General features: G+C 48.8%; 1 protein-coding gene across 1 annotated transcript in view; it reads right to left on the bottom strand.

The window, feature by feature from the left end:
• Positions 1-17, bottom strand: part of LOC144164145 (uncharacterized) — a 38,252-nt gene extending 38,235 nt beyond the window's left edge. Inside the window, exon 1 of the mRNA XM_077694679.1 lies at positions 1-17. This exon is cut by the window's left edge and continues 146 nt beyond it. The gene's annotated coding sequence lies outside the window, so the exon portion shown is untranslated.
• Positions 18-23,518: the final 23,501 nt, after the last annotated feature.

The raw sequence follows: 23,518 nt of genomic DNA, 5'->3' as shown, positions 1-23,518 counted from the left end.
AGTACAGCACGGTGCCGCACACCTGCGATGCACACCGGGAAGTCGCTCGCTGAGAGCTCACAGGAAACAGTGCAAAGAAAAATTAACTCGCCGATTTGAGCCTGCAAAAGTGGATGACCAGCGTAGTTTTTTGCGCACGGCGTAGATGTAAGGAAATTGAGGTGAAAGGACCGAGGAAATTTTATTTCACATGCGTGTCGACGGCGTTCATCCCTAAGACACTTATATGCTCGAAGGTATTTTTATTTAGACTCCACCGATCTCTAAAATGCCGTCTTTTACAGGTAACAAGACGTACAAACTTGAGGCCCAACTCTGTTTTGAAGGGCGTGGCACTCGGGCGGGGACCGCGTTCGAATACCACACATACCCGGGATTCGTATTCCAACGCCGCGTGCTTGGGGCCCTTTTCTCAGTTTCGTAATTACCATAGGGGTTCATACTAATATACGCTAGAGGACACACTGGCTCTAGTGTCTATGCGAGCCGCCCAAATGCGGCTTCAAACCCCCAGGAGTTGGCCATGCCTGGAGGATTCGTTATTTTCGAACTTGACTTGACCCACCCGCTATCTTGACTTCCCCCAAAATACTTTTTAATACAAAACGTATAGCTAATGTTGATTAGTGTATAAATTATGAATTTTGAAAACAAATTGTTGTTCCTGTTATTTTGTAATAAGGTTTAGAAGAATTCTTCTATCTGACGGGAAGGTATTTGTAAAGTGTATACGCGGCTGAGCTTAGGGCAGCCGACGATTAAGCCGATTAGGTAGCGAAGCGTTTTTTTTTTTCGTGCGAGTCGCTGATGGTTTGCGGCTGAAGCAGGGTGGCTGCACTGTATTTCACAAGTTCACAAGTTCGCGGCGATTGTGCGTAGGCTTTGTTCATGTCAATAATTACGGGCAGCTGATTACCGGCAAAAAAGGGCAGTATAGCAGATGATGGTTGCATTGGCGGAATCTTCTACCTTGACAATGTGCTGGTCACGATAAACTTGGTTGTGACGCACCCGCCAAAAGAAGCTGCCGCTTTATTGTTTTGCGAAAAAAATTTGACGGCTGTACACATGTACTTACTGCTGGTAAAGGTCTTTTTTTATTCGTCTAAGGCGCTGCCGCGCTCGTTTTGTTCTCGCTAGCGTCGTCATGAACGGGTCAAGGATGAAACAGCCTGCTGGTACAATCTAGCTTGTGCGAAATCTCCAGTTCGCGTCCCTTTTCAGGAATGCCGTACAACACGAGTAGTTCTAGTGTGGGGGCTACTCGGCGGTGCTACTGCTTCCCGCATCTACGACATTCCTGCCGAGCAGAATTTCGTAATTGCAGCCACTTGAATCGGGCGCTAACAGCAACTCAGCTCCGGAACGAGCACTCGATGCTTTCGGCGCCGAACCCGCCGCGGTGGCTCAGTGGCTAAGGCGTTGTGCTGCTGAGCACGAGGTCGCGCGTTCGGTTCCCGCACCCGGCGGCTGCTTTCCTGATGGAGGCGAAAAGCAAAAACGGCCGTGTTTACGAGATTTCGGCGGGTCAATCTTAATCCACAGCCCTCCACTACGGCGCGCCTCATCGCCTGCGGTGCGTCAGCGCGAAAAACCCTTCATCGATCAAACCTTCCGGCGCCGAAACCGAAACTAATAGCGCAGAAAAATCGAAGCAAAAAGCACATAGCAACAGCCAAGCCTCTAGTCAACCCAAGTTCGAAAATCACAATTCTACGTCACACAATCACCCCTAAGGCGGTTGAACGACTACAGCGCCAGTGTTCCCTCTAGCGTATTAGTATAAAACGCTATGATACATACAATGTGAAGTCGCCGTGTTTTTTTGCGTAAGCACAACGCAAGAAATCGGGGACGTGTCCCCGTATATCTACGACGGCATGTAGGGTAATTTCACGCTTTGCTTATAAAGACCACAACCAAGCTATCAAATGCTCCGCATAAACGATACAAAACACTTGGCTTGTCTTATAAAAATTAAGACGGCAGCTGAGGCTGGCAAGTGACCAATTAATTTCTTTAAATTAAATCTAGCATAAACACAACAGGGCGACCAAGTAACGTTGATCCAAAAACAAGCGAAAGGAGGGTGTTAAGCTAACGAATACCGGCCCGATTCTTGACCCACTAAAGTCACTGTAAACTGTGGATTTGCCGGATGTCTTTTTTGATTGGCTTTCAGCTGTCGTCACGTGCTTCCGGTTGACAAATCGGTTGTGTGTGCTTTAGTCATTTTGACGCTGAATGATGTTTACTGGGACCAGTTCTAAAGTTTGCCGTGTTTCTGTTTGCTGAAAGCGCATAATTCTTAGCCTGCAGTAGAAAACTGTAGACTAAATGCAGCGAACATGACAACGTAGGCCTCTGTTTGCTATCTGCCAATTTCTCCTCCCGTCCCATTTTTATAATGCAAGCCAAGGGCATTTATTAGAGGTGGGCGATTGGTCGATTACCTTCAGATGAATTCATTAATGTTTTAGTTGCACTTAACTTTTGAATAGGTTAATCGGTTGAAGTGTAATGCGCCACGGGAGAAAGGACTGCTGTCTTTAAAGGAGCCATGAAGACAAAATACAAGTTGGGTTTATTAGAAAGACTGCTTAGTCCCGATAACAATAATACCAATATCATCGCAATCTTCGAACAAATAACGGAGATATTAAAGAAAACGTGTGAAGCATTCGCGACCCCCTAGCCAATTTCCCGCAACTTTTTTATGACGTCACGGAACTTTGTTTGTGCGATTGGCGGCCGCCTAACTAACCTGTCGTGACGACACATGACTGGACGGCTGTAATGGGGCCTCTAGTTCCATTTTACTGCATCACTTGAATGTTAACGTGCAGTTAACGCATTGAAAATTATGTTTTATTGTTGGCCCATATGACGTCATTCTTGATCATAAAACGTCACTGTGGCGCAAAATGTGAAAGTTTTTGAATACTTCTTGCTTTTTTTTTGTTAAAAAATATCTTTTGGGGCTCTAATGAAGCTGAGTAAGATACTGAACCCTAGTTCTTTCAAATTAAACGAAGTTGTATTTTCTCTTCATGGCTCCTTTAACCACGCGTGCAACTCGGCGGCGGTTTTCTTTTTTTTTTTTAATTTTTTTACGTTCCGCGTACCAGCCTTCTCTTTGCCATTAGAGGCCGCCACCCTCAACTGCCGCGTTGTTTTTGTCTAGATCATCGCAGTCAGTTCCGCAGGTGAAGGGGGAATGCCGTGCTGTTCACACCGCGCAGCTGGCATTTTAAGGTTGGCATTTTACGATGTATGCATCCGACAAGCATGGACTGATAGGTTAATTGGCATCTTGACATTTTTGAGAAACACCACACTTCCATAGGACAACAAAAGAGGGACGCGGACACGGCAATCTATCGGCGCCTCGGTGTTGTATCCTTTGCTCAAGATGCCAAGAAAACAAAATGCGAGTGTCCTTCAGATTCCGACTAACAACCTTCGGTAACTCACTCAGCTCTATTCAGTCGCAAACGCTTTTTTACTTCCTCAAGCACCCCCCCCCTTCCCTCCCCCAGAAAACGCACGAAATATTGAAAAACCAACGTTAAATTTCGCTCTACGTTGACGTAAGTGGGTAAGCACTGAAACATTTTTGTAAATTTGTTAGCTGCACCTAACCAGGCGGGTGAGGTGATAAAACGCAAGTAGAAGCTCAACTACAGTATCCCGGTGATGCTTTTTTGGCGATATCTTATTTGGGCGACCGCCAAACGCCGAAACGAGATTCTGTGTCGTCATAGGAATATCGGAAAGTGACAAACAACAAGTTCTGCTCATCAGAAAAGAATGCTATGTCTTAGGAACAATACCAGTTTGATGCCAAACATACATACGACCACCATAATATGAAATAGGCGAGACGGCGGCGAATCGCAGGCCAGTTGCTCGCTGTGCATTTATGACGTCACTCCTTGTTTGTTCGATCGGCGGCCGCAGTCTTAGAGTATACCGTAAAGACGTTTGAGTGTGAGATGTGCATTGGGCCCTCTAGTTCAGTTTTAGTTTATACTTTTAATAAGGAAGTGCCGATATACCGAAGACTATGTCCTTAGTAGTCCCTCCATTGTACCGCCATGGTGGTTTATGCATGGGCTACAATGTTGGGCTGTTTAGCTCAAAAGGCACCGGTTCGTTCGCTTCTGCGGTGGCCATTCTTGTGATAGAAGCAAAAAAAGAAAGGTTCCCGCTTGTCGAGGTTTATACGCAAGTTAAAAATCCGCAGATGCTCACAATTACAGCGAAGACCACCAGATTCCGGGCATTAAAACAGATAATGTATTGTAGTGCGCATTTGTTACGTCAATCCTGTCGATGTGTCGCGCAAACTACGTTTCTCCCTGTTTCTTAAATAATTGTTTCTTTTAAGCTAGACTTTTTTTTCTGGCAGAAATGGAGCTGAATGAGTTACCCAACGCGAGTTCCCTTACAAGCAGAGCAATGTTCTATTTCATCTTTATGGCCCCTATTTGTACCACCCAAAGAACACACGAATCACGAAAAGTTTGGAGAGGAGCACGGACGCGGGGTTGCGGCACCAGCCAGTGCCAAACTGGTAAAGACCATGCGGAGAACGTACCACCTCCATAAGGTTGAAGAGCCCGTTCACCGTGCTGAGGTAGTTGTTGAAGTTGAAAGAAAATTGCACGCGAGCTTCTGGGGCAGACAGCGGGGGTGCCGACGTGTACTCGTCCCCTTCGCCTGTAAAGCAACGAATGCAGTAAAGTCGTCTGATAACGAAGTCGCCTTCTACGAAGTACTTTTATTCCAAGTTTCCGAAACCCACTGCGGTGGCTCAGCGGCTGAGGCTTTGCGCTGCCGCGCACAACGTCGTGGGTTCGATTCCCGGCCGCTGCGGCCGCTATTCTGATGGGGGCGAAAAGCAAGAACACCCTTGTGTGCGAGATTTCGGACCACGTTAAAGAACCCCAGGTGGTCAAAATTAATCCGGAGCCCTCCACTACGACGCACCTCATCGCTCGCGTTGCGTCGGCGCGTTTAACCTTACAATCACTCAATCAAGTTTCCGAAGGTCCAAAGTGTATTGCGGGCGGAGCATGTGATAGCAGCCTTTGAGAAAATACATCGCTTACAACAAAGTGGCTTTTTGATCTCCGGAAGTTTGTAATGACGACGGTTTTCTTTAGAAGGTTTGCGTAAACTACACCAGAACCTGGTTGCGAACAGAATTGTTGGCCCTCAAGTGAGACTGTTTATGAAGCTCATAAATAAACAGCAGCACTGCTCATTTGTTGCGAAAGCATTGCGCTCAGTTTCATACCTAGCGTGCAACGCAGTGGAAGTTACGAAGTATTCTGCACCATATCAAACAAAACAATGGCTCACAATTACCATACTCCCAAATCTGAGGTTTTTGCGCAGCGGGAACTGCAGTCCCCTCGGTAATTGCGCGTAGCTACTGTGCCCCAGCAAGTGACCACGCCATCAGCGAACACACGCCGTCCCGCGCTGCTCGGCTGTTATCTCGCAGTGCGCCGCCGCCGTCGAGCATGTTGCCAGTTGTGTTTGAACCGACCGCGCAAATTTCACGAGGTTCCCATGAGCCGCTCAACAGGAAAAATGAGAAAGCCCCGATGAACGTTCATCTCGCGGAGGGTGCTGGGCATATGTGTTTCCGCCTTGAGATATCGCCCGCCTCCTTACACTTTCGCCGCCATTCTCTCCTCAGTTTTCCTTCTTTTTTCGGTGTTCCCTTTGTTCGCCCGGTTACAAAGCCGGTGACTTCGCGAAAACCGCAGTAGCGGACACTTAAGGGCTGCGCACTAATTGTACTCTCCGCCTCGCGTCGTGCCTCAGTAGTATACGATGCGCGAGCCTGGGAATAGAACATGATTGGAGGACCAAGGCTGGAAAGAGAGTCTAGAATTTTTTTGGATGATGATATTTTTAACACCGCGAATATAGATAAGAAACAAAATGAGGGCAAACAAAGTGATGCTGTCGTCATAACCCAAGGGAAACACAGAAGCGGATTGGGGAACCCGGACACGTTGTATGGGCAAAACTCAGTCGCGCTCGTATCCAGAGCCAGCTTGGACACGCGGCGCTATCTCTGAGGTTTCTCTTGTAACAGATACTTGAACCAAAGCGTTGACAAATTCCACTGCCACAGTAAACGTACGTAAACATAATGTGTTCGGGTAACACTGACAACATCCCAGTCATAATGATTATGTTCACAACATTTGCAATATAACTGTTTTGAGCAGCTTTGCGTCCTACTTTTTCGGACGAAAAAGGGGTTTATTACGAGCTCTAACGTTGGCAACGTTACACGCCATGTATAAAATGTACTATAGTTGACTCTGTAGGACAAAAATGCGGCGTCTCCGTCACAAACATAGAGCACAAAAATGGCTGACAGCTCTAATAAAATAAAAGCACCTCCATCGAGACAAAGATGGCTAAAACGTGAAGCTTTCTCCTGTTCAACCTGACTTAAAGTCGAGGTCCAAAATCCAATATGCTCCGAACGCGTCGTAGTGGCGCCATCGGATGAACCTGGACTTCATAACTCGAGTGACTCAGGTTTCTGTTCGACCACGTAAAGCATTTCTTTTGTGCGTCGGTTGATGCGCCTATGTTTATAATCACCATCATATTTTCGTGAAACCTTTTGTGCAAGGTCCTTCTGACAGCGCATTTGGGCGCGATATCGAACCGCACCAGTGAGGCGTAGAAAGCTTTGACTTAATAAAACCACGGCAATCGAGTTGAAAAGCGGAAACGTATACAGCAGTCTGGATGGGATTCAAACAAGTAGCCCCAATAATACGAATCGGATAATATTAGATCTGGGTGCGAGAGCCAGGGTTATGACCACATCTTCCGCAACATGCGGGTTGCGGTGGGAAACTCTATACACTGCAAAATCCTCCTTCAAAATTCAGCCCATCAGCTTCCTACGGAGCTCCTCTGGTTACCGGCACACACGGGACTAGACGGCGTGGAGTGGGTTCTTAAGGCGGCACGAGCACTCGTCACACATGCGCCTGACGACACCACTTCGCGTCATGGAGGTTACTGCCCAAGGGACTCCCTCACCACGTATGGTGAGGTTACTGACTACTCCCGCCTCTCCAGCAACTCGCTAACCCCGGCTCACCCGTCCCTAACCCCCTCGGAAGAATGGCTGTGGTGCCTCCTCCCAACTGAATCCCTCCCCAACGGACGCCTCCATCACATTTACCATACCACCTACCCCTCTCCCCTATGCGCACAGTGTGGCGCTAAATTCACATGTGCGCCTGCCCCTCTGAGCTAGGGAGCCTACATGCGCCGCGCCTTCGTCGTTTGCGCGGCGAATGTAGGCTCCCTACTTTATGCCCCCGCCCCTCATAAGCTCCCCAGACCACTGGTTGGAAGCCCTGGGCCACTCGGACGAAGACTTTCCGCGCCCACCGGTCGCCCGGGCAAGAGCGGTGTTGGTGATCCGATATCGGCCATCGACACTGCTCGTATCCATTAAAGTTTTTATCTCTTTCTCTCTCCGTAATATGAGACTGAAGCACATTTTCAATGCCACCGCATCAATTGTGCGTATCTGAATAAAGGGTGACATATAGGGAATCCGTTGTGCATGCTTTGCTCCCTACCCGCCACGGTGGCTCATTGGCTAAGGCGTTCTGCTGCTGAGCACGAGGTCGTGGGTTCGATTCCCCGACGCGGTGGCCGCTTTTCTGATGGAGGCGAAAAGCAAAAACGCCCGTGTTTTCGAGAATTCGGCGCACGTTAAAGATTTCCAGGTGGTCAAAATTGATCCCGAGCCCTCCACTACGGAGCGCCTCACCGCCTGGGTTGCTTCGGCGCGTTAAACCCTACAATCAATGAATGAATCAACCAATCAATGCTTTGCTCCAAATTTCAGTGATATTTGTCCAGAAAGTTCTGGCATTATTCGACAGCGAGCAGTCGACTTTAACAGAAAGTATGCGGTGCATAGTTCTTTGTCCGATTGTATTAGCACTTAGAGCTTTGCGCAAGCGACTTTTTGCAATTATTTGAAATGACAAATCTAGATATGCACCAAAGAATGTGGGAGGAAAAACACGGAGAATGGGGGAAACATTCACGTCACCATGGCCGACATGCAACTAGTCGGTGTTACAAATCCCTTAAGTGTAGCCCGTACAAGTTAAGAACAGCAAGATCACGGCCTTGTGTCGAGATTTTGGCCAGTATGCCAAAATTATTCTTGAGCCCTATCCCTGCAGTGCGCTTCATACTCCAGGTGTTGCTTCGGTGCGTCAAACCCCACAGCAAATCGTTGAGATCCGAAAAGAAAATTGCTCCGCGCCTTAAGATTGCAGCATCCGGCTGTAGCTGTGCACAGCGCAAAGACGTGGTTACGGCGAGTATTTCGGAAAGCACGAAATACATGAGGGCGCACTAAAAGAACTAGGGAACCTAATGTTCTTAAGAGTACACATCTTTGCGACAAACTCGCCGAGAAAAGCGAATGATGCCGCGCATTAAGTCAACCTGTTTTTAAAAGGGGCGCTCGTCGACATCACACCCACTTGCTTCGGCTGAGTGATACCGCGGGCGTTCGTAACTTTTGCCCGAATATAAGTGAGCAAGAAAGACTTGTCCAGACCTGCCTGCAATGTTGGCTACACAGGCTAACGCCTGCAGCGGGGGCCGAGAGACTGAGCGAGGTTGCAGCTAGGTGGCAATTGCTCCTTGATGTCTTGGCGCGATTCGCTTTTGCCTTTTGTGGCTGTCCTGCACGTTGACTAAGCAATGCGAGTCGCAGTGAATGCACCATTAATGTAGCTGAGAACTATTTGGATTTTGCCACAACAAGACGGAAATGAAGCGATCGAATTGCGCAGCGCATGCGTTTACCTGTGCTGGTGAAGTTCATCGTGATTACTGGGCTGAGCGGCTGAAACGGCGGCCTTGGCTTCTTCTTCGGACGAGGGAGACGCGTCGTGACGCGGGAATATTTTTAGGTGATGATCATATCTATGATGATGATGATAACGCATTTCAGGAGATTCCGCGCCCTTATCTGGAAATGCACCATATTTGGCTGCATACGCCGTTTTTGACATAAAATAGCTTTAGCACTACACAGGCCATCTGAACATTTTTATGGCGGTGGTGCGAGAGTCCCTGGTGACCGACCGCAAGGACTTGAAAAATAAAAAGCATTTCGCAGTATACGGATATGCGGCTGTGACCGCCAACATCGCCGACGCGGTATGTTGAAAGATAAACCCTGATTTGATTTGAATTGATTTGATTCCATCTTCCCCAAAAGCAGATAGCCGGCACTTCCGGTACTTTGCAAAGCATGAATTAAATACGTTGATAGGCTGAACACCGCACGTGAAAGAACCTAACATATACCGAAACCCCGTTGCTTACTAAAAAAGTGGGTACACGTTATTCAGTTTCATTTTCAGTTTAAGTTTCAGTTTGTTATCGTATTGATAGAGTCTGTAAAATACATATACAGAAAGGAGCGCCAGAGTTATAAACTGTAATGGGACCACTTTTTATTGTACACAAATAAGCAATTAGTAGCAGTCAAGAACGCGAATAATATGCATAAACAGACAGCTGCAGTAATATTGTTACGAGGCAGAACCACGCAAATGCAGTGTATTGACAAAAATTACAATGCTGAGCAATGCCAGCGAGAGAGTACAGAGACCGGTAGCTGTAAGCCCTTCGTCCTCTTCTAAAGTTCAGCCCAAACAGCACATAGCCGTAGCTGCCCTCATCGTCTTCTTCCAACTGTTCCGTGACACAACTCCCCCGGCGGGAAGACGCCACCACGGCGTCTGGGGACATAACGTTTAGGTGTTGGTGTGGTAAGGCTTGAGCCGGGCCACGTGAACAAGATCCGTGTGAGGCTGGGCAGAGGAGGGCAGGTGCGGAGTGATTTCGTACGTAACGTCGGTGACGCGGCGCAACACGCATTAAGGGCCGGTGTAAGGAAAAAGTAGTATGGTCGAAAGTCCTACATGACGCTGGGGTGACCACAGTAGCACCAATGAACCTGGATGGAACTGGACATCGACGTGGTGGCGATCATAGAGGGACTTCTGGGATGCTTGTGACGAAGTGAGGCGTGTGCGAGCGATCTGAGGAGCGAGATCAGCCTGTGCAATGGCGTCGCTGACGTACTGACTAGGAGGAGCTGAGGCAGGCGAGACAAGGGTATCCAAGGGTAAAGCGGGTTCCCTGCCGAAGCTGTGTCATGGCGGGAGGAAGGTTACAAACGGCAAGGCGGCATCCCAATCCAGGTGGTCGGAGGAAACGTACATAGAAAAAATTCCCCGCATTTCCCCGAGGGGAAGAATGTGAAAGTGCGAATGCACGAGTTGAATTTGCGCGGTTCGGTAATGTTCGCGAAAGAGAGATCACCCACACACACACAACTACAAAGAAAGAAAGATGCATTTATTCACAGACACCTATTTGTGTTGTCGTTCTACTTGATTGCTAGAGCGGATCTCAGCTTTGAAAGTTCGTGTCAGTAGTCCTTTAAGAAGGTGCATTAGCCCTTCTCACGCCCGATTCTTGGCCAATCCCCCACGTGGGTATGTGCCATGTCAGCGGCCAGGCAGCGCGCGCCCATGTCCCCCGTTGCCAAGGAAGACGATGAGATTCCTGGCCAATCCCCCACGTGGGTATGTGCCATGTCAGCGGCCAGGCTGCGCGCGCCCATCTCCACGTGCGCGGACATCGCCGGTGGACGCCGGTTCAGGGTCGCTTAAGAAGTGCATTCGCACTTAAAAGCATGTTGAACAGCGTGCGCTTTAGGCGCCCCGTGAGGCCGTTCGTTTGAGGGTGGTAAGCGGTAGTCAATTTGTGCTTAGTGGAACAGTAATGAAGAATGTCGGCAATGACTTTAGAGAGGAAATTGCGGCCCCGATCGGTCAAGAGCTTTCGAGGTGCTCCATGATGCAGGATGACGTCGTAAAGGAACAAGTCAGCGACGTCAGTGGCGCAGCTTGTGGGTAGGGCCCGTGTTATGGCGTAGCGTGTTGCATAATCTGTTGCACGGCAACCCACTTATTGCCAGAATTGGATGCAGGAAAAGGCCCCAGGAGGTCGAGACCGACGCGGGCGAAGGGTTCGTGAGGGATAGGAAGGGGCTGAAGGAGTCCAGCAGGCAATTTGCAGGGAACCTTTCGCCGTTGGCACTGGCCGCAAGCTTGAACATACTTCTTGACCGAACGGTACAAGCCAGGCCAAAAGAAACGGCGGCGTGCGCGAGCGTATGTGCGCGTAACGCCAAGGTGACCAGAAAGTGGATGGTCATGAAGTTGTTCAAGGACGGTGGAACGCAAGTGAGGAAGTATGACAGGCAACAGGTCTGGGCCATCGTTTTGAAAATTTTGGTGGTATAAGACGCCCTCCTGCAGTACGTAATTTCGGGAGGTTCGATCAGGACAATTTGTACGGAGGCGATCGATTATTGATCGCTGGAAGGGATCCCGGTATTGTTCCGCACCGATTTGCAGCAGTGCGGAGATGGAAAAAATACAGGTCTCTGTGTCATTCCAGGCTACGTCTGGAGTATTCACGGGATAACGCGATAAACAGTCGGCATCACGGTGCAACCGTCCCGATTTGTACACGGCTGAAAACGAGCATTCTTGCAAACGCAAAGACCAGCGGCCAAGGCGGCCCGTAGGATCTTTTAGTGATTGCAGCCAGCACAGGGTGTGATGATCCGTCACCACAGAAAGCGGACGGCCAAAAAGATATGGGCGGAACTTCGCCACTGCCCACACGAGAGCGAGACACTCGCTTTATGTTATGGAATAGTTGCGCTCGGCGGCCAAAAGGAGGTGGCTGGCGTAGGCGATCAAGCGGACGTCGCCAGACTGGTGCTGCACTAAGCCCGCTCCTATGCCGTGACCACTGGCGTCAGTGCGTAGTTCGGTTGGAGCAGAAATGTTAAAGTGGGGTAGAATAGGAGTGGTTGTAAGCCTATCAATAAGCGCGGAAAAAGCTTCAGCTTGTGCAGATTCCCACGTGAATGGAACTTCTTTCTTGAGGAGGCCGGTTAAAGGCCTGGCAATATGGGCAAAATTTTGTATGTAGCGGCGGAAGTAGGAGCATAGCCCAAGAAAGCTTCTGACGTCTTTTTCGGTGTGCGGTTGGGGAAAGTTTTTGACTGCCTGTATTTTGGCGGGATCGGGCTGCACGCCGCAGGCATCCACGACGTGACCGAGAATTTGAAGTCGACGTTGGGCGAATCGGCATTTGGATGAATTCAGTTGAAGACCTGCGCGACGGAAAACAGGCAGGACCGTGGATAAGCGTTCTAAATGCGTTTCAAAGGTCGGAGAGAAAACGATGACGTCATCGAGGTAGCACAAGCAGGTGGTCCATTTAAGGCCGTGAAGGAGAGCGTCCATCATTCTTTAGAGCGTGGCAGGCGCGTTACATAGGCCGAAAGGCATTAACTTAAATTGGTAGAGACCATCTGGTGTAATAAAGGCGGTTTCTTCTCGGTCCATTTCAACCACGGCGATTTGCCAATAACCGGAACGTAGGTCGATGGAGGAAAAATAGTTTGCCCCGTGGAGGCAATCACGGGCGTCGTCAATTCGGGGAAGAGGGTACACGTCCTTTTAAGTGCGAATGCACTTCTTAAGCGACCCTGAATCACGCGTCCACCGCCGTCCGTCCATCCGCACCACATACCCACTTAGGGCGATTGGCCAAGAAGAGTTTTTAAGTGCGAAAGCGACCCCACCACATACCCACTTAGGGCGATTGGCCAAGAAGAGTTCCTTCGCTACCCATTCGGCATATCTTCGTGATACTAACCACTTCCTACGGGAAATTAACAACATAAAAATCCCTGACGGCGCCTTCCTTGTAACTATAGATGTAACTTCTCTGTACACAAATATACCTCACCGAGATGGGATTGAAGCCCTGGTTGAATCCTTTAGCATACATCGGGATCACGAGGCGCCAAGCCCACAAGTCATTGAAACTTTGACCAGGCTAGTGTGGAATTAAATAGCTTTTAATTCCACACTCAGTATTATCTTAAACGACCCTGAATCACGCGTCCACCGCCGTCCGTCCGTCCGCACCACATACCCACTTAGGGCGATTGGCCAAGAAGAGTTTTTAAGTGCGAAAGCGACCCCACCACATACCCACTTAGGGCGATTGGCCAAGAAGAGTTCCTTCGCATCACCCGTGCATTCGCACTTCCCCATGCTCCCTTCGGGAAAATGCGAGTGAATTTTTTCCTTATGTGGTTCAGGTGACGGTAATCGACACAAAATCTCCACGTGTTGTCCTTTTTAACCAGTACTACCGGTGACGCCCAAGGGCTGGAAGAGGGCTCGATGATGTCCTTAGCGAGCATTTTGCGACTTCGTCTTGTATAATGCGACGTTCAGTGGCGGATACGCGGTATGGCCTGCGGTGGATCGGGCGGGCGTCACCCGTGTGAGTACGGTGCTTGACCACACTTGTCTGGCCGAGAGGGCGAGTGCCAAAGTCAAAATAGTCGCTGTAAGAGAGCAGAAGGCGATAAAGGGCTGCAGTATTCTCGTGCGAGAGATCGGGTGAAATCATTATGAAGGCATTTTTCGGTGAAGGGGAGGTACAGGAACCGGCAGCGGATCCGGGCGAGGCAGGAGGTAGGGTCAAGAGGTCGCACTGGTCCAATGGGTGAGCCATCGCGATGGTCTTGCCACAAGAAATATTTGCAGACAAGGGCCCAAATTAAGCAAAGGGAGAGCAGTGCGGTTGTTGCAAACATGCACCACGGTGTGCGGAAGGGCCACGTCTCGGCTGAGTAGAGCGTCAGTTTGTGGGGCAAGGAAGTAGTCACCGTCGGGAACAGGAGGCGATGTAGAAAGCAGGACATTAGTAGCAGCTCGCGGGGTGAGACGAATGAACTCCGTCGAATGTAAGCGGCATTGCACTTCCTCGGGCACACTTTCGGGGCAAAGTCGATCAAAGCTGATGGCGCCTTCCGAACAGTCGATAAGCGCAGAATGTTCCGAAAGAAAATCAAGGCCCATAATGAGGTCATGGGGGCAGTGGGGAAAACAGTAAAGAAAGCGGGGACTGGGTGATCGGCGATGGTTACGCGGGCTGTACACATACCGACAATGGTAGGGCAAGTTCCATCAGCAACACGAAGAACACGGGATGGGGCAGGAGTAAGCACTTTCTTGAGTCGGCTGCAAAGGTTAGCACTTATCACAGATATGTTCGCGCCCGCGTCAATTAGCGCCTCGACAGGAACTCCATCAACAAGGACATCAAGAAGATTGCAAGGTGCAGGTAAAGTGGGCATGGGATTTTCGGTCGGGGTCGTCGATGAAGCATCACCTCTGAGAGCTGCACGATCTAGTTTCCTGGGAAGATGCGGTGGGGCCTGGACGGTGACGTCGCACGGCGAGCTTCTGGGGACAGGGACTGGCGACGATGAGGCGAGGACGAACGGCTAAGTCTGGGGAACGAAGCAGGGGTGTCGGCGCTGTTGGTATCACGATCGGGTGAAAATCGTCGGGGAGCATTCTCAGGTCGCCTGGAATACGAAGTACGGACAGCATCGTAAGGGCGATTGCGGCAGTAGCGGGAGACGTGTCCGATACGATGGCAATAAAAGCAAATCGGACGGTCGTCAGGGGTGCGCCAGGCAGCGGGATGGCGGAATCGACGAGGTGCGGTATGATAGATGGGTGCGGGGCTTTGCAGAACCGGGTAAACGTCCTGACGATTCATGGCGCAAACCGGGTGAAGGCCCAAGTTGTCAAGTTCTTGGCGGACGACAGCTTGAATAACAGAAATGGAGGGGCTGTCACCGCTTGGTGTTGTGAGCGGGGCTGGCGACATGCCCTCAATTTCTCGACGCATTATTCTGGTGAGCGTCTCAGGTTGAGCGGGTGGGGCGACGTCGCGTGGGCGAAGCAGCACATCGTCGCAGGACGAAGTAGCAGCCTTATTCGGAAGGCGGACGAAGTTTTTGGCAATACGGCGGCTTTTGGCTTGCTCCAAGCGTCGGCACTCTGCAATGATGTCATCCACGTTTGAGCTGTTCTTGAAAAGTAGTAAATTGAAAGCGTCGTCCGCAATGCCTTTTAAGATGTGCCCAACTTTTTCTTCCTCAGGCATTGCCCGCTCAACCATGACACACAGAGCAAGTACGTCGTGAATATATGCGCTGTACGATTCGGTTGAACTCTGGACACGAGACGGGAGGTCGTTCTTGGCGGCAAGCTGATGGTGAGGATCGTTTCCAAACGCTGCCCGTAGCTTGTCCTTGAAGACGTCCCAGCTGGTCAATGTCTCTTCGTTGGTGTCGTACCAAGTCAGTGCTGTGCCTTTCAGGCAACACGCAGCATTGGCCAACATCACTGTGGGATCCCACCTGTTAAGTCGGCTGACCCGGTCGAACATACCGATCCACTCATCAGCGTTTACTCCATCGTTGCCGGTAAACTTTACAGGTTTTCAAGGGTGAGACACGGTGATGGGGGGAATGGCAGCGCCTGGAGCAGGGTCTGTGCTGTTAGTCATCCTGAATGGCGGAATTTGACGAGCGCTGCGGAGTTCCGTGGTAAATGGGAAAAGCCCGCAACCTCCACCAAGATGTTACGAGGCAGAACCACGCAAATGCAGTGTATTGACGAAAATTACAATCCTGAACAATGCCAGCGAGAGAGTACAGAGACCGGTAGCTGTAAGCCCTTCGTCCTCTTCTAAAGTTCAGCCCAAACGGCACATAGCCGTAGCTGCCCTCATCGTCTTCTTCCAACTGTTTCGTAACAATACGCCATTTGGCGCCAATGTTCCCATTTGGGAACACAACACGTCGTCGATTTTGGAAGCTATAGTTACTGAAGTATACAAAAAAGTGCTAATATTTGCTAACAACATCTTTAATAAAGCTCAAACTTTTATTCAGACGCGAAGAAAATTACTTTTTGGTTTCGTACTTCATGTTAAGCGGTGACAACTTCATGGGAGTTTTCACGTGAACGCTGCGCTGCGCCGCACGGAGAAACTCGGCGGAAAAAGGTAAGTTTTTATGGCCTGGTCAGAAGCTAATTATTGCATTTTCTTTTAGAATGTGTTTATTATTACGACACGCGAACTGGACTAGCTGTTTGCATGGATAACTTATATATGCGGAGAAATGTTTGCATGTTCCCAATTGGGAACGTTGGCGCGAAAAGTGTTGTGGGAGCAGCCGTACTGCGGTTGAGTGTTGTCGGCTTCAACACCTCTTTTTTCTCCCAGATGCCTCGAAAAAAGTTTCTCACGCTGGAGGAAGCAGTGGAAATGGTTCTCTCCGACGATTCTGCACAAGCTGCTGATGTTGTGCTGCTACCTCCACCGAACGCGGACGATATTCTCACGGATGAGGAGGAGGGCGACAGTGATATCGCCGTTGTAGGCTCTCTACCGAATGATGTTGCGGGTGAGGTTGAAGTTCACACGGCTGATGACGACGAATGTGGGGGACCGTTCCAAGAAGCAGCACCCCCGAGACCGAAAAAAGCATCTCGAAACTCCCCCGACTGGAGGCGAACTACTCAGTATTCGGGACCGATAGTAGAAACTAAGTTTCTGCCACTGCGAGTGACCCATGCCGAGCTTGTGATGAGGAGCCCTTCAATCTCTTTGCCCGCCTACTCAACATGGAAATTGTAGGTCTCATAACTGAAGAATCCAATCGGTATGCCAAGCAACACAACGACCACAGCGTCAACATAACTGAAAAAGACATACTTGATTTTGTCGCCATTCTCTTCTTGAGTGGCTACCACAAGCTGCCACGCTCTGACCTGTATTGGTCGAAAGATGAGGACCTCAGTGTTCCTTTGGTAGCAAGCACAATGAGCCGCGCGAAATTCCGGCTAATAAAGAGGTATATCCATGTATCGGACAGTGAAAACCTTGAGGAGGGGGACAAGATGGCAAGGATAAGACCTCTACACAGGCTTGTCAATAGCTCCCTTCAGCAGTTCCGCATTTTCTCGAAGAATCTCAGCGTGGACGAGCAGATGGTGCCGTATTTTGGTCGGCACAGCTGCAAAATGTTTATAAAGGGGAAACCAATACGATTTGGTTAATAGGAATGAATCCTTTGCTCGTCATCGGGTTATCCCTTCAACATTGATATCTACTGCGGCAAAAAGGACGATGATGACATGAATGTACCACTTGGAACACGCGTTGTTTTGAGCGCTCTAAAGTGCATTGATGTGCCTACAAACCATGTTATTTTCATGGACAATTTTTTCATGTCACACGCTTTGCTGCAAGAGCTGAAAGAACGTGGATTCTGAGCAACAGGAACCGTGAGGGAGGCCCGAATCAAGAAATGCCCACTTCAGGATTCGAAGGAACTAGCCCGTCAAAGCAGAGGGACTTTTGATTTTCTGTGCGATGGCGACGTCCTGGCTGTGAAGTGGAATGACAATAAGTGTGTGTGCGTTGCAACAAATTATGATGACATTCATCCAACCGCCACAGCCACACGCTACAGCCAAAAGGAACGAAAGCGAGTACCAGTGCCCCAGCCGAGAGTCATACAACAATACAACAAGCACTTGGGTGGCGTCGACCTACTTGATAGGTTCATCAGCGACTATCGTCCTTGCCTGCATGGAAAGAAGTGGTATTGGCCATTGCTCAGCAATACGCTAGTAACATTGCGCGTTGCAGCCTGGAGGCTGTACACAGATCTAGGAAGTCAACCGCCACTTGACCAGCTTCAGTTCACAAGGCTCATCGTGCAAGGTCTGCTGACCAAAAAGCTAGTCACCAGAGAACGGACTGGCCCTTCAGGTGCTCTTGTTTTCCACAGCAAGGAAGGCCACGGCCATTATTTGATGCCGTTGTGAAAGCAGAGCTGGTGCCGCCAGTGCACCAAAAACACACGAATGAAGTGCCAGATGTGCAGCGTCGCCCTCCACATTCACTGTTCGGCTGCCTACCATGAGGGAAAATAAAGCGCGCATGGAGTACCACGCATTGCTGCTGGCCCTGCGGGGAGGATGGAAACCACCCGAGCATCGGTACGCTTAGGGTCAATGTTCCCATTTGGGAACACTGTGTATTTTGTAAACTACTGATGTCAGTGAAATAAAATCGGTTTTCCATGTACAACTCTACCCTCTAGCCAAGCTGTAACAGTTTGTTTTGTTTTTTCTGCGCCACATCTAGTAGCGGCGGTTAATGGGTTAATTAACTATGACATGGAAAGAAACTATGCATATTATAAACATGTAGGAATAATTATTACCAGAAAATGAAGTGCCAGTACATAAAAATTGGAAAGGAATACATTACGAAGCACCTACATCAACATAAATCGTCAGATAAAAGAAATTTCCTGGGAGCATGCCTGAAAGATGACAAGGATGATGCCGATTTAACATTAAAAGGCATGCTGTTCCAAGCTTTTATAGCAGCAAAGCCGACTGTATTTTTCACATAGTGTGCACTGAATGCAGTAACAAGAGTATTATAACTGCTAACCTAGTTTTATTTGGGTTATAGAGGGTATGGTGGTCAATTATGTGAAGAATACCGGGATCATAATCAGGCGGTAGGCAATGAGGCACAGGTTCTGGCTGATAAGCTGTGTGATTGAGTACAGATTAAGTTGGCGCAAAAGAGGTGTGACATGCGCGCTGAAAGTGCTATGTGTAAGTATTCGAATAGCTTGTTATTGAACGTGTTGTAATGGAGCGATAAGGGAGTTGTATGTTAGTCGCGAAGATGCTATGCAGTAATTACTATGGCTATGTATAAAAGCGTAGTACAGCGTGAAGAGTGTTGAATTAGGAAAATATCGCCGTGATTTCATGAGCACGTTAATTCCGAATGCCGTTTTTTTTCCCGAGGGAATAAATATGACCATTGAATTTCACGAATGGGTCAAGTTGAATACCAAGAAACGAAAACTCTTCTGTTGATAATATTGCATGGGAATTAATGCGCAAATGTGGAATATAACTTTGTTCTTTATTACGCGAACTAAAAAACATGAATTTAGTTTGGCTTGTATATATCAGTAGTTGGTTTTCGCGGCACCACTTGTTAATACTGGCGAGATCACGATTAAAATTGTTTCTTAGATCGTTTATGCACGTATGTGACGAGTATAGGGTGGTGTCCGCCGCATATAAAATACAATCAGATGCTGTGTTAAGGCAATTAGGAAGATCAGTGATATAAAGAAGTAATAGAAGTGGGCCCTACAATGCAACCCGGGGAACACCTACTTTATTTGTTTTAGTGGTAGATGATACGCCGGATATAATGACTTTATTCGCGATTTAATAAATAATTGCGTACTAATGGTGGGGCAGGGTTCTTATACCATAAGATTCGAGTTTTGAAAAAGAATACTGTGATTGAGTCAAAAGCTTTCGTAAAGTCAATAAAAACAGCTCCAACAAATTTACCCTGCCAAGTTCATTTCTTATCTTGTCAGTTAGAGAAACCAACGCAAGATTAGTGGAATAACCGCTCCGGAAGCCAAACTGCCTTAGAGTTGGTTGTAATTGCAGATAGAGTTTGAAAAACGCTGTTCTATCAACTTTTCAAGCACTTCGCTAAAAATGGGAGAGTAGAAATGGGCCAATAATTTCCCACGGATGCGTTATCACTTTTTTTGGAGACTGGGGTCACTCTGGTTTTCTTCATTTTGAGTAGAAAAAAAGCAGTTTTAAAAACCAAGTTAACACTGTGAGCGAAAACGGCAGATACGATATCCGAAATTTCTTTGATGTGTTGGTCGTAATGGTTATGAAGTCAGGGACTACAACATGACAGATTACTAATGACCTATCGAACTTCCAGCGAGGTGGTAGGAGAGAGATAAATAGAGTGCAAAGAACGCTCCAGGCTGTCGTCAGGTCTAGTTAAGTTCACAGCTGGAGAAGCAAAAAACGCGTCACTATAGGCATTAGCAATGTCTCTGGGGCTACTTATTATTTCGTTCTATTATTATTTCGGCAATTGAATTGGGAGCAGTCTTTCTGTTCAAAAACTACATAATTATGCGCATTGTTTGAGAGTATTATGACCTGCTTTAGTTATCTCTTTTTTATAATATCCACGCCTGGCACGTTTAGGTAGCGTATTGAGTTGCAGGATGTCTTGTAGCCTAGCTTGAGTTGGCTGTTAAAAGGTTCGTTTTAGTTTTCCGGTAGAGGTGAGAACACGTTTCCAGTCTTGCGTTGCTGCTCCAAACGGATGCCAACATATACCCGTAATATATATATATCCTACGGCAGAAGGCATAATATCGCCATAAAAAGAGAACACTTATCTATAAACATCATGACTTAAAGGGCCACGAAGACCAAAATACAACTGTGTTTAGTTTAAAAGGAGTACCACTTGGTAGCTGACTCAAATTCATTCTAGCCCCGATAGGTTTTTGTGTCACTGAATGAACGCAACAAAAAGTCAACATCCTCCGAGTTTCGTGCTACTTTCGCCTAATGTGGCCCAGCGCCTTGGCATTCAAGTGATGCGACCTGATGAAGCTACAGGCCCCACCACAATCTCCCAGTGGTGCTTCGCACCGGTGGCTGGGCTCGGCAGCAGCCGATCGCACAAACAAGATTCAGAAAAGTCGTAGAAAAATTGCTGCAAAATGGCCGGGGAGTCGCCACTGCTTGACCGTAATTCCTTGATTATTTGTTTGGAGTTAGCAATAAATTGGTATCATCGTTATCAGTACAAAACAACCTTTTTAATGTACAAAAACTGCTTCTTCTCTTCATTTTTCTTTTAAAAAGACCAATTTGAACTTTCTTGACTAGGACATACGCCTTTAAGTTAGGAACCAGAAACAACTTCGAAGCCAACTATCCGTCCACCACGATGAACCACCGAAACCACCTGGAGTGGATTGAGGGACAGCGCGGAGAGATCTGTGCAATCGTCGCTTAGTGGGAGCAATATTGACCAAAAACAAATGTGTGCAGGGCACAACCTGTGCGTGCTCGGTTATGGCCGCTTGTGAAAATCCCGTCTCATCTTTTCAATACAGCTTTTATTCACAATCAGACATGTGTCGCTTGATCCTTTCTTCCGCCACGTAACATTTCGATGGACCTGCTCGGTACGTTCCCGTCCTGGTCACATGGCGCCATCGTCGCCACATCTTAGGATTCTGAAGCAATCACTCCGATCCTCTTGGATCCTATTGGTCCGTCCCCCCAAAATGATATGAGATGGCAGAACAGACAGCGTGAACCATGGCTGGGAATGAATAAACGATGCATTTACAAGATGGGACGATCTATTCACAAGCGGCCATAACGGGGCATACAGTGGCTCTGCCCCTCACACATCTTATTCGTCAATATCTGAACTACGGTGGTATATTAGAGTGACCACGTCTTCCTCACCTCGCGGAAATATGTGCTATTTTGATCAAAATGAGACTCTTCCCCCTGGGCCTGAGCTTGTGGAAGGAACACGACTTGCGCACAGTGGCGTAGACTTCTTATTTTTCCGGGGGGGGCAGACCTGGAGTGCGCCTCGCAGTGGCGAAAGGAGGGGGGGGGGCAGGAAGCGGTGGGGGGGGTCCCTATGAGATGACACGTCATCACCCCGCTACAAAGAGGCTACCACTAATCATCATCATCATAAGGGGCACCTGCAGCAGTGAGGGCCTTTTACATTGTGTCGGCTAACTACGAGGTGTCCCCAAATAAGACGTCCCGCAAATCTATGAACCGTGAACTTCAGCGGTTTGACGCATCCAGTAGAAATTTCCTTGAATACGTGTTTTACTGGTCACATTTATTCAAAAATATTGCATGACTGAACCATCAGCCCAAAAAAACGAGTCGATTTGTTTTTCTTTTAATAAGCAGTTCGGGGGTAAAAAGAAAGGGACACGAGAAAGGGACACGACAGGGGCGCTACGCGCTGCTATGTTCATTTCCGTTAAGAGCCCCCAAAACGGGTCTGACTTTGACCACTCATTTTTGTATGCGTGTGTGTGTTGTGCCAAAGCGCCCGACACAAATTCGCTGCACCTGGCGACGTGCCGATTGCGGGGTTGATTCGCGCCTAGGTCAAACCGCCTGCGTCACACGTGCCGCGACTTAGAGGGAAAGGCGCCGCCGAGTCTGCTCTCCCTTTCCCATCGCGACGACTGGACCAAATCATGTCTGGGATGAACTAATCCCCGCAGACACGCAGCAAGTAGCACCTGGAGACGCCGCCGCAGAGTCGCCTTCCCTTTCCCGGTCGTGGCGGCTAGGCTGACGCAATCGCGTCGCCTCCATTCGCCAGATTCATAATGCGGCCAGTGATAGCTCCGACTGGAGGCATTGGAACTGCACGCGGCTGCAATGGAACCCTGGGGGTATAAAACCAGCCCGGAAGCAGCGGTTGTGCGGCGGCATCTCATCAAAGGCACTGAGTTGAGAAGTGTCTGCGCCGCGTCGATAGCGGACTGGGCAGGGCAACGTCGCAACAGTAGTGACTGAGGTGGGATGGTCCAGTCCCAACAGTGTATGTGTTTCGAAGGCTTGGAGCGGGTATCGCTCGCAGTCGACGGCCGCAGTGCACCCAGTTGCTGCCGGTGCTTGGTAGCCGTTACAGCACTGCCCAACTGCTCTGGCGTGCTTTGTGACCTCGAAAACAAAGTTTGCAGACAGGCTTTGCGGAGGCGTGATAGCTTGCACTGACGTCACTGTATTCCCGTGTTGGTGCGTTGGTTGCACAGTGGAAATCTACAGCTCTTGGTTCGAGAAGCGCTGATGAAGCTGAGAGCTATCGATAAAAAAATGCGGTGGCGTCGTTATGGGCACGCAACATGTTTTACGAGACGTTCCAAGACGCGAGCTAAAGGTAAAAGCCCAACGTCTGGCGTTGGCGTTCATCATATAAAACGGCCCTTTCATGAGGCCTTCCACAGTGCGAGCTTAAACTCGGCACAAGTTGCTAGCGAGGAGTGGTCGCCCCGCCAGTAAACAGCAGATGAAAGTAGGGGAAGAACAACCACCGAAATTCGCCGTCGTCGTCAGCCTCATCATTACACCGTGGCATAAATGAGAAGTAGCTCATCGGGTTGCCATTCGAAAGCAAAACGCTCCTCCAGCAGCAAGATGCCAGCGCTGTTGGACAAAATATGCGAGGCGAAACAAGGCGTCACACGCGTTCGACTGGATATTATGATGTCCGATTAACAACCCACAACCTGCACGGTGGGGCTATATGCTCACTTGTAAATGGACAGCACGAGGACATAGTCCTACCAAACCTGAGCAAAAAGTTTCAAAACGGGAGCCTAATAAAACCATGTGGTTGACGCAAACCATGCAGTCAATTTGACGCGAATCACGTAAACTAACTGCGACTGAGCGGTTCCGCTCACGAAACGACTCCAGAGCATGACATGCATCTATGGAAACTGCTTAAGACCGGAAAAGAGCGACATCGGTGCGCGTAGTGCATGCATTGTGAGCAGCCCCCACCGGAATGCCCC

Source organism: Haemaphysalis longicornis, unplaced genomic scaffold (assembly GCF_048455015.1).
Source record: "Haemaphysalis longicornis isolate Haplotype H1 unplaced genomic scaffold, Haemaphysalis longicornis Haplotype H1 scaffold_13, whole genome shotgun sequence".
Lineage (NCBI taxonomy): Eukaryota > Metazoa > Arthropoda > Arachnida > Ixodida > Ixodidae > Haemaphysalis > Haemaphysalis longicornis.
The sequence above is the reverse complement of the archived record's forward strand: the minus strand, read 5'-3'. Positions and strand labels throughout refer to the sequence as shown.